The sequence below is a fragment of the Crocuta crocuta genome, unplaced genomic scaffold (genome assembly GCF_008692635.1).
Source record: "Crocuta crocuta isolate KB4526 unplaced genomic scaffold, BGI_CrCroc_1.0 scaffold687, whole genome shotgun sequence".
NCBI lineage: Eukaryota > Metazoa > Chordata > Mammalia > Carnivora > Hyaenidae > Crocuta > Crocuta crocuta.
Genome location: NW_027530182.1, coordinates 4,582,956 through 4,595,377, shown reverse-complemented (window position 1 = coordinate 4,595,377; position 12,422 = coordinate 4,582,956). Strand labels below are relative to the sequence as shown.

General features: G+C 37.7%; 1 protein-coding gene across 2 annotated transcripts in view; it reads right to left on the bottom strand.

Annotated features, from left to right (window-relative positions):
• DENND4C (DENN domain containing 4C) overlaps positions 1-12,416 on the bottom strand; it is a 118,764-nt gene extending 106,348 nt beyond the window's left edge. For both annotated transcript variants that reach the window (XM_077765079.1, XM_077765080.1), the window contains exon 1: positions 12,293-12,416. The gene's annotated coding sequence lies outside the window, so the exon portion shown is untranslated. The remainder of the gene's footprint in view (positions 1-12,292) is intronic.
• Between the last annotated feature and the right edge of the window lie 6 nt (positions 12,417-12,422).

Genomic DNA, 12,422 nt, shown 5'->3' with positions numbered 1-12,422 from the left:
AAAAAAGAGAACTATCGTCCACTGTCGGTGGGAATATAAATTGGTGTAGTCATTATGGAAAACAATATGGAGGTTCCTTAAAATAAAAACAGAAATACCATATGATCCAGTCATTCCACTTCTGGGAAAACAAAAATATTAGCTCAAAAACAAATATCCCCCTTATGCTCACTGCAGCATTATTTACAGTAGCCAGGACACAGAAATAACATTAAGTGTCCACTGATGGATAAACGGATAAAGATGCATGTGTGTATACCCACACATGCACCAGAATACTACTCAGCCATAAAAAGAAGGAAATCTTGCATTTGTGACAACATGGATGGGCCTTAAGGGTATTATGCTAAGTGAAATAAGTCAGAGAGAGAAGGACAATCACTCTATGATTTCACTTATATGTGGAATTTACAAACCAAACCAAACCAGCAAAACAAAACTCATAGCTACACAAAACAGATCAGTAGTTATCAGAAGGAAGGGAATTGGGGTTAGGGACATGGGTGAAGAGGATCAATTCAATTGCACGGTAACAGATGCTTACTAGACTTATTATGGTGATCACTTTGTAATGTAGACAAAAATTGAATTATTATGCTGCACACCTGAAACTAATTACTAATGTTATATGTCAATTTTGCCTCAATTTAAAAAAAGTCACATACTGTATAATTCTATTTATATGAAATATCCAGAATAGGCAAAACCATAGAAAAAGCTAGCTGTCTACTGGTTGCCAGGGTCTGGGGGTGGAGGAGCATGGGGCGTGACTTCTTAAAGGGAAAGGAATTTCCTTTGGGGGTGATGAAAACTTCTGGAACTAGACAGTGGTAATAAGAGTTGTACAGCATTATGAATGTACTAAATGACACTGAATTGTACATTCTTAAATCATTAAAATGGTGACTTTTTTGCTATTTTTTAAAAAATTACAGTTGACACTATGTAACAACATAACAATGTTACATTAGTTTCAGGTACACAACATAACAATTCTACAAGTCTTTGCATTATGCTATGCTCACCTCAAGTATACCTACCATCTGTCACCATACAATGCTATTATAATACCCCTGGACTGTATTCCCTATGCTGTGTACCTTTCACCACCCCCCCACATGAAACTGGGTTTTCACCCATTTGGGGGTGACCCAAATGGGGTTGGGCCCATTTTGCCCATTCAATTTTGCCCATCCTCCACCCAGGTAAATGGTGAATTTTATGTTATGTGAATTTTGCCAAATCAAGTCTTTTTCTTTTAAGTGTTTATTTTTTAGAGAGTACAATGAAGTAGGGGCAGAGTGTCAGGGGGCTCATCTAGACTTTAGAAGTACAGGGGATTTTTATGGAGATGAAACTATTCAGCAGGACAGTATAATGGTGGATAAATGATACAATGTATTTGTCAAAATTCATAAAACTTTAAAGCACAGAAAATGAACTTTACTGACAAAAATATTTAAAACCATTAAGGAGGTCAGGGGATCCCCTTAAACAATGTGGTGTAAGTCAAGAGAATACAACTGTATTACAAATGTATACAACAACCTCACTGAAGGGGTCTGGAGGGAAAAGATGCTGACTAAAGTAACTTTAGAAATGAGTGGAGTCTGTAAAGCTAAAGGCAAAAGGAACAAAAGGAACAAATAGGCATTCTAGTTGATAAAACTGTTTCCCACAGTGGTATAAGATAACAACCTAATACTGCTATATACGTGTAATGGAATTGAACAATTATATAAATAAATGATAGATAGTGGGAGCCAGGTTTCTCACTGTCCAAGCAGGAATTTACAAATAAGTAAGGGAAGGAAACTATGATGATCCATGTAGTAATGGATTAAAATTGGAGATTCAGTATGAACTCATGTTTACCTTAATATGTATGTAACAGGTTAGTATATACCAGTATATTTCCTTGCTCAATCAGCTGAGCGGGCCTAGAGCCAATGATACCCCAACTGCAATCAGTATACCTAGCACCCAAGATCTTGGTTTATAATACCATTCTCCAATCAAAAGAACCAATATGTCTTGAAGAAACGGCTGATTCTGGGACTAGGACAGAAAATAAACAAAATGAGCCTGGAGCACTTTTTAGTGCCAGAAAGTAAGTGCTCAAAAAAAAATCAAAAAACCCCACACTGATGAGTTTATGTCAAAGGAGCACAGGAGCCCATAAAATATTCCCAATAGCCAAGAATAGCTAGAACAATTGGAGCAAATAGTACTGTATTAAAACCAAAAGTATAAAATAAATATTCCTAGGTCCATATTGATATAAATTAATGATATGAATAAATTAAGAAATTAAGAAAAACAGAGATGCTCTGCTCTCAAGGAGTATTACTCCGTAATCCCTAAGTGTAAGGTTAACTTAGAGACTTCCTTCCAAACAGTACAAAATGGAAAGGGAAAAGAGGGGACTATCTTTACAGTAGAAAAGAGAAACATGGCAGACACTACTTTGGCCAGGCAATCAAGATCAACATCAAAATCATAAATTATGTTGATAATAGGCATCCTTAATAGATGATGAAAATGGCACTTTACCTCTGTGATCAATCTTCATCACAAAAACTCATAAACCCAGTCTGATCCTAAGAAAAACATCAGAAAAATTCTCATAAAGGAACATCCTAAAAAATGCCTGATCAGCACACCTCTAAACTGTCATGGTCATCAAGAGCAAGGAAAGTCTAAGAAACTGTTACACCCAAAAGTAGCTTAAGGAGACATGACAACTCAATGTAATGGTGTGGTGTCTAAATGACATCCTGGAACAAAAAAAAGGACATTAGGTAAAAACTAAAGAAATCCTGGGATGCCTGGGTGGTTCTGTCAGTTAAGCATCTGACTCTTAATTTTGGCTCAGGTCATGATTTCATGATACATGAGATCAAGCTCCATGTGGGGCTCTGAGCTGACACAAAGAGCCTGCTTGGGATTCTGTCTCTCCCTCTGTGCCCCTCCCCCACTCATGTTCATGCTCTCTCTCTCAAAAATAAACATTTAAAAAAATACTAAGGAAATCTGAATAAACTGTAGACTTTAGTTAATAACAACGTATTAACATAGTTTCACTAATTGTGATGAATGTACCATACTAATTACTAAGATGTTAATAACAGTAGAAACTGAATCCAGGGTACAGAGGAAGCTCTGTACTACCTTCTCAATTTTTCTGTAAATCTAAAACTCTTCTAAAAATAAAGTCTATTTTTTTAAATGTACAAGGATGCAAAAACATTTAACATGTGTGTAAAAAAAAAAAAAAAAGCCTGCATGGCCATGTTAACAACAGGCTAAGGAAGACTTCAGAACAAGGATAAAGAGAAACAGAGGAGTTAATAACTCATAATAACAACAAAACCTCATAATAATAACAAAAGATTTGTCAAGTCTACAAGCCCAAAGGAATATACATCTAACAAAGGAGCACCAAAGTATTTAGAGTACAAACTAACAAAATTATTTGCTTCTAATATTCTAAGTTTTTATTTAAATTTTAGTTAACATATAGTGTAACAGTTTCAAGAGTAGAATTTAGTGATTCATCATTTACATATCACACCCAGTCTTCTTCACAACAAGTGCCCTCCTTAATACCCATCACCCATTTAGCCCATCCCCCCCACCCCCCACGTCCCCTCCAGCAATCCTTAGTTTACTCTCTATGGTTAGGAAGAGTCTCTTATGGTTTGCCTCCCTTTTATTTTTCTTTTCCCCTATGTTTACTTATTTTGTTTCTTAAATTCCCCATATGAGGGGTGTCTGGGTGGCTCAGCCGGTTAAATGTCTGACTGGCTTAGGTCGTGATCTCAAGGTTTGTGAATCTGAGCCCCACATCAGGCTCTGTGCTGACAGCTCAGAGCCTAGAGCCTGCTTCAGATTCTGTGTTTCCCTCTCTCTCTCTCTGCCCCATCCTGCTTGCACTCTCTCTCAAAAATAACCATTAAAAAAAATTCCACATATTAGTGAAATCATATGATATTTGTCTTTCTCTAATTTATTTCACTTAGCATAATAACTCTAACTCCATCAATGTCATTGCAAATGGCAAGATTTCATTCTTTTTGATGGTGGAGTAATATTTCATTGTATGTATATATGTACACACACACACCACACATTCTTTATCCATTCATCAGGCAATGGACATTTGGTTTCTTTCCATAATTTGGTTATTTTTTGTAACACTGCTATAAACATCAGGGTGTATGTGCCCCTCTGAATCAATATTTTTGTATCCTTTGGACAGATACCTACTAGTGCAATTGCTGGGTCACAAGGCAGTTCTATTTTTAACTTTTTGAGGAACATCCATACTATTTTACAGCGTGGCTGCACCAGTTTGCATTCCCACAAACAATATAAGAGGGTTCCCCTTTCTCCACATCCTCACCAATATCTGTTGTTTCCTGTGTTGTTAATTTTAACCATTCTGACAGGTGTGAGGTTGTATCTCAATGTAGTTCTGATTTTTATTTCCCTGATGAGTGATGCTGAGCATCTTTTCATGTGTAAAGTGATAGAATTGAAAGGAGAAATAAACAGATCCGCAATTAAAGAGAGTCCAACACTCACTTAGTAATTCACAGAACAAGTATACAGAAAATCAGCAAGAATACATAATATCTGAAGAACACTATCAACTAGACATAAATGATATTTATAAAACAGTCCACCCAACAACAGCAAAATACCATTCTTTTCAAGTGCACACAGAACATTCACCCAGATAAATAAAATGCTGGCCCATAAAAGAAGCCTGGATAAATTTTAAAAAATATAAATCATACACAACATGTTCTCTGACCACAGTGGAATTAAATTTGGAATCAGTAATAGGAAGACATCTTATAAAATTCCATTAAGTGCTCGGAAATTAAAAGACACTCTTCCAAATAATCCATCAGGCAAAGAAAAAAAAATTACAAGAGATATTAGAAAATATTCTGAGCTGAATGAAAATAACAGATATTGTGGTGCCTGGATTGCTCAGTCCATTGAGCATCCAACACTTGATTTCAGTTCAGGTCATGGGATGGAGCCCTAAGTTGGGCTCTGTGCTGAGCATTGAGCCTGCTTGGGATTCTTTCTCTCTCTCTCTCTCTCTCTCAATCTCTCTCCATTCCCCCCCACCCCTGCCTCTCTCCCCTACTCATGCTCTCTCTCTAAAATTAAAAAAAAGAAAAAAATTAGAGGTACCTGGGTGACTCAGTCAGTTAAGCATCCAACTTCAGCTCAAATTATGATCTCATAGTTTGTAGGTTCGAGCTGCACATCAGGCTAACAGCTGTGCTAACAGCTCAGCATCTGGAGCCTTTCTCTCTGCCCCTCCTCTGCTTGCTTTCTGACTTTCTCTCAAAAATAAACAGTAAAAAAAATTTCAAAAAATTTTAATTTAAAACATTTAAAAATTTTCAAAAAAATTAATTCAAAAGAATAAGAGAAATTAACTTGTAAAATGAAGCTAAAGTAGTGTTTAAAGGGAAATTTATAGCTTTTAGCACTTATATTAGAAAAGAAGTTTTTATTTATTTATTTAAAGTTTAGTGATTTTTGAGAGACAGACACACACAAGCATGCAAGCAAAGGAGGGGCAGAGAGAGAAGGAAAGAGAGAACCCCAAGCAGGTTCCTCGCTGTCAGCACAGAGCCAGATGCAGGGCTTAAACTCACAAACCATGAGATCATGACCTGAGCCAAAACCAAGGGTCAGCCACTTAACCAACTGAGCCACCCAGGTGCCCCAGGAAAGAAGAAAGTTTTTAAATCAGTGATGTAAGTGTCCACCTTAAGAAGCTAAAAAAGAAAAACAAATTAACCAAAAGTAGACAAAAAGAAATAAAAAGAGCAGAAATCAATAAAACTGGAAATGGACAAGCAATAGCATAGCAATACAAAAATCAGTAACTCTAAATCAAGAAAAAAGCAAATTACTAATATGAAGAATGAAAGAAGGTGTATTGTTAGACGTTAAAAAGATAACAAGGAAATATTATAAATACTTTCACACCAATATATTCGATAACTGATTTGAAATGGTCAAAATTTTTAAGACACAAATTGCCAAAATGGGCATAAGAAGACACAGAAACTCTAAATAGCCTTATATCTAAGGATTGCCTGCAACCACCAGAAATACGAGGCAAGGAAAGAATCTTTCCTAGAGCCTTCAGGGGAGCAAGTGCCTGCCAACACCTTGATTTCAGACCTCCAGTTTCCAGAACTGACTTAGAATAAATTTCTGTTGTGTTAAACCACATGGTTTGTGGTAATTTGTTATGACAGTGCTGGGGAAAGTACTGCACATGCGAATAATATGTTAGAGATAATGGAATAAAAAATGTATTACATTTAATGACTGACTTATTGTTGCCTCTTGCCATGGAGCTACTCGAAATTCTAAATTACATTCTATTTCTAGTGAACATCAGTGATCTAACAGTGGCAATAAGACAAGAAGAAACAAAATGCACATACTGATTGGAAAGGAAGAAGCAAAAATGGCTTTCTTTGCAGACATGACTGTATATGAAGAAAATCCTGAGGAATCTACTTGAAAGCTACTAGAACTAAAAAGTGGATTTAGTAAGATAACAGAATACACAAGAGAATCAATCGTATCTTTTACAATATCAACAAAAAGTTGAGGAAAAGGAATCTTAAAATACAGTATCACTGGCAATGGAAAGTATCAAAAAACATTAAATACTTCGGGATACGCTGAACAAAATATATACAAAACCTATAAAAGGAAAATTACTAAAAACATTGCAGAAAAAAACTAAAGAAACCTAAATAAATAGCGATATGCCATGTGAAAGTATCAGAAGTCTCAGTATTATTAAGATGTCAATTCTCCTCATCAGGCTTTTTGTAAACACTGACAAGCTTAGTCTATAGTTTATATGAAAATGCAAAAGATCTAAAATAACCAAAGCAATGTTGAAAAAAAAGACAATGTTGAAGGACATACGCTACCTGACTGTAAGGCTTGCTATAAAGAAATAAAGATAATATATTATTAGTATAAGAATATAAATCAAGTGGGACGCCTGGGTGGCTCTGTCGGTTGAGCGTCCGGCTTCAGCTCGGGTCATGATCTTGTGGTTCGTGGGTTCGAGCCCCATGTCAGGCTCTGTGCTGACAGCTCAGAGCCTAGAGCCTGCTTCAGGTTCTGTTTCTCCCTCCCTCTCTGCCCCTCCCTTGCTCCTGCTCTGTCTCTCTGTCTCAAAATATAAAAAATGAAATAAAATTAAAAAAATATAGATCAAGAGGGGCACCTGGGTAAGCTCAGTCAATTGAGCGACTGACTCTTGATTATAGCTCAGGTCATGATCTCCAGGTTCCTGTGATCAAGCCTTGCACTGGACTCTGTGCTGCCAGTGCAGAGCCTCCTTAGGATTCTCTCTCCGTGTCTGCCCCTCCCCTGCTGGCATGTAAATGCTGTCTCTCGCAAAATAAATAAACATTAATATATATATATATATATTTATATGCCAAGAGAACAGAAAAAGAGACTAGAAATAGACCCACACTTACAAAAAATAAAAAGGAGTCAGATCATATATAACCTCCAAACTAGTAAGGGGAACAAATATGAAGGAAGGAAAGAAAAGAAACTCTACAGAGTAAAATAACTGGATGGTATGACAGTAACTTTTCTCCCTAAACAGCGTGATCAGGAAAGCTGGTTCAGAAAAACATGTAAATGGAATACAAGGGCTCTAAGAGAAAGAACCTAACAGTTGGCTGGCGTGGCAGGGCCACACTGGACAAGAAGAAGATATGCCTGGAGACAAGGCTTCCAAGCCACAGGGAAATGTAGATGTTACATAATAGTTCTCAATTTATTCATTTTCTTCCATCCCTACCATCTGCTGTTCTCAATTCTCACCTGGATGCCCTCAAGATCTGACTAACGAACCTGCAGCCTCACTCAAGCTGCTTTCCCAAATCCATCCTTCACACAATTCAGCCAAACATATTTAACAGCCTAAAATCATTAGTTTCCTGTTCCCCACAATGTATAGTCTCCATTTCTTATTTGACTTTTATGACCCTTCATGACAGCCCCTGCTCTCCCCTGCAGCTTACTCCCCACTTCCCTCCAAAACTACCTGTGCTCTCACACTACATTACTTGTATTTTAATAAAATCCACCATGTTTTCATTACTCTGTACCTTTTCATATCATTCTTTGAGTTTTAAATCAAATGTCTCCTTCTATGTAAATTTACCATCTTCAACACAGTTTAGGGCCTTCAGACAGTTTAGGGACTTCCCTCTTCTCCTATAGAGAAGTTTGCTCTATTCTGGATATGGTATGTTGTAGCTATGGTATATATTTATAAGACTGTTTATCTTACTGGCCTTTATTATTTAAAAAAATTTTTTTAATGTTTATTTTTGAGAGAGAAAGAAAGGCAGACTGTGAGCAGGGGAGGGGGGGAGAGAGAGAGAGAGAGAGAGAGAGAGAGAGAGAGAGAGAGAGAGAGAGAATCCAAAGCAGGCTCCAGGCTCTGAGCTGTCAACAGAGAGTCCAATGCAAGACTAAAACACAAAGGCGAGGTCATGACCTAAGCTGAAGTCTGATGCTTAACCGACTGAGCCACCCAGGTGCTCCTCAGCCTTCAATATTTAGACTATTATTCATCTTTATCCCTAGCAGATAGCACAGTACATATTTAATAGATTCTTTTTTCCATAATTAAAAAGAGACTCATAACATGTATGCTTTTAGGATCTAAGCATCCCTAAATTAAGATAGATATGAACTTCATGTACACAATAAAAAACTAGATTCAAGGAATCACTTAAAATATTTCAAAGACTTAAAATCCTACAAAATTACTCTTCTATAAGTCAAAAGATTATAAATCTAGATTTGTAAATATTAGGTTTGGTTGAAATAAGATACACTGAAAAACATTTATGTCCTACAATACTCTTTATTTTTATTTATTTTTCACAATATTACTTTAAAAATGAAGAATTCCTATAAGAAGGGCACCTGGGTGGCTCAGTCACATAAGCATCCAACTCTTCATTTCGGCTCAGGTCATGATGTTGTGGTTCACAGATCCAAGCCTCATGTCAGGGCTCTACACTGACAGCATGGAGCTGCTTAGGATTCTCTCTCCCCCTCTGCCCCTCCCCCACTTGCATGCTTGCACACTCTCTCAAAATAAATTACTAAACTTAAAAAAAGAATAATTCCTATAAGAATATTACTTACTATGTTTTAAAAGTAAAACTGGTAGACATAGAAACTTGTAGTAAGTCAGTAATAGGGAGAATTGTGAATTTATATTTTGAAACCTACTCAATGAATTCAAGTCATACATACACATCTACAGCTTTTCATCTTCCTTTAATTCTGTTTTCAATTAAATACTATATTATAGGAGCCCTAATGATCCACTACTAATGAAACGGTTTAAAGAATGCTTACTTCATCAAAAGTTTTAAAAAGTAATTTGGTTTGGACCATCATATTAGCAAAATGATTTCATTATCACATCATTTTAAGAGCAATAAAGTGGAATTACTAAAATGTTAAAAGACAGAGAAATAGTTAAATCCACTGTGAAACAGTAACTTTCAACTATTACAAAGCCATAAGATAACAGTAATATGCAGCACCCGAGAAAAACGTGCTATGTTTAAAAAGACAATTATATGAATATTACCCACAGACTCATTCACAAGTATAGACAGGATTAGTATATTTTACTGATTAATGTATTATACAAGTAGAATAAGAATACAGAAAAATATAAGATACGTGAGAATCAATATTTTTTCCTTTGGAATTTCCTTTAATCACGTTATATTCCTTTCCAATAAAAAGTTTTCAAGCAGCACATTAAGCTCTATTACACGTATTTATACATATTATGTGCTGCCCTAAGTAGAAAAAGTTTTAAGTTTATAAACTACCTAATTTCTCGCCCAAAAAATACTGTTTTAAATTTCAAATAATAAAATATCTGATTTTGGAATTTCCTACAATCTCATGCTAAACCTACACTTTTACACCAGCTATCCCATGTAAAATTTTCCCCAATTGTTAACCCTTACAAAGGAATCTCCCATCCCAACCAGGCATCCCATTTACTTAGAAGTCTGTCAAATGGACAATCTGCAAGGGCAGAGAAAACTCATGGCACCAGCTGAGAGAAGATAACATTTTGATTCATGTATTAGGAAAGCTTAGTGGCTCTCACTAACCAAATTTCAGCAAGCATACTATATTGGAAATTGACATTCTAACAGAAATTCCCTTCTGCAAATCAGAAAGACCAACTAGAGACAACCTGCCTCTGACTCAGCAGCTTTCTTTTTCTTTACCACCTGTACATTAGCTACAAGGCTAAGACTGAAACCTAACTTTCAAACTGAGCAGCAAGCAAAGCCAATGCAAAATCAGTAACTGTCCTGGCGGGAAACTCCAGAAAAATATGAGATGTTCTGGTCACAACTGAAAGATACATTTGCTCTTTATGTATCTTTATCATGCAAATATCCCTTGGTATACGTATAGCTACAAATTAGCTTTTATTGAAGATACTTAACATGTTTCTTTATAGAGAGCACCTCAACCAAATAACCTAAGTCTAGCACTGTGAATTTTTACAGCCTACACATCAGTGCAGTTCCTTGTAATTTAAAACACTTGTGTTTTATGAACACTCTCCACACACCAGCTCTACTGCCAATTTCTTCAGCTTGAAAACTCAAGTTTATACTACAAAATACTATGTTTACTCTCAACAACAGAATGCTCTCATTTACAAATTATGCAAGAGTAAATTACTCCAAGATACAACTTCAACATTTCTAACATCATCGCTTTTCTATTATCCAGATTAACAAGTCTAAAACAGTAATTACACCAAGTGAGGTACCATGGCCAAAGTCAATTGGCATATTAACAGTTCACTAAAATCTGTAATACAAAAAAAATCAACTATCTTGCAAAATGGCCACAGGAGATACCAATGCAGGGCAAAGTGTGGAAGGAGTTTGCCATTACTAGAAAAACGAGTCAAAGCAAGCCTATATGAGGCAGATAGATCATCCTCATGAATACAAATCGAAATTTACTTCTGAGTCCCCAGTCTCACACCAAAACAGTTTACCAACTTTTTAACAGTAATACAAATAGCAGGGCAGAAAATAAAATATCAGGGCTTTTTTTTTTTTAATCAAGAACCGTGGGACATTCTTTAACGCTCAGAGATAAAGTTTTCCTTTTGATAGTGATTTTGCTCTTATGTGTACACAGATCATCATAAATAATGCTCTTCATTTCAGGTAGCTTAATACACACGATAGCCTCAAAGCAAATACTTATTGAAAACTTGGCGTCTTAGCACTAAAATTCTTCTCCATCTTATACCCTTCACCTTCCAAACCGGACGGGAAGATCTATCCCTACGTAAACTGGAGTCTAGGGAAAACGACTTAACACGAGTTTGCACACAATTAAACAATCTCAGTAATCAAATTCCCAGATTACAACGTTTAGCAATCTCTTAGGCCAAGAANAAAAAAAAAAAAAAATACACACACACACACACAGAAACAGCCAAGAGTTCATTACTGGAGATGAGACTTAACCCTCACATTTGCACAAATGACTTCGGTAACTGCTCTAAATTTTCCCGTGTGGGGAAAAAAAAAAAAAACCCCACACATAATGGGACGGGGCGGGGGTACTACTTAAAAACTGGGTCATTCCTTATTAAGATGAGACGGTCTTTGGGAGGGAAAAGGTTCATGAAGCATCTAAAGAGTAAAGACAGTACAGCATCCTCAGTGTAGAAAAGTTACAGCTCTTTACACAAGTCAGCACTAGGGGCTCATTAGTTGGTTTTATTTGTGTTTAGTCACTCGGAGTTTAATGGAACCAGCCTTCCGAACAGCCGAGGTTCAGCCACGGTAAATGTGGAGAAGGAAATGCCTTCATTCACCTGCNGGGAGTGCTTCTCTGGAGCCTGGACGGGCGGCGCGGGGAGGCCAGTCCCCGCGCGGCCTCTCCCCCATCATCACACCCCGCAGGCTCTGGGGACTCCCCGCCCCCGGAAACCGCGGAGAAACTAGGCCGGGAATGCCAGCCCCAGCCACTTTCCGCCTCCTTGGCTACCCCCGCAGGCGGGCCATCGGAACTCAACCCTCGGAGCTGCTATCCGTCCGGCGCCCTCTCACCCCGGAGCGCGAGGCCGAGCGCAGGCGCCGCGCAGGGCTGGTCCGCGAAAGGCCCTCCGCCGCACACTCACCTGCCGCCTGCTCCACCTTCAGTGCCACCCAAACACAGCCCCTTCGTGGGGCATGAAAGCGCCGGCTACGCGGCCTGCGCGCCCTCGGCACAGCCGGGCGGGGGGCCTCCCTCCCGCGGCCGCCGCCGCC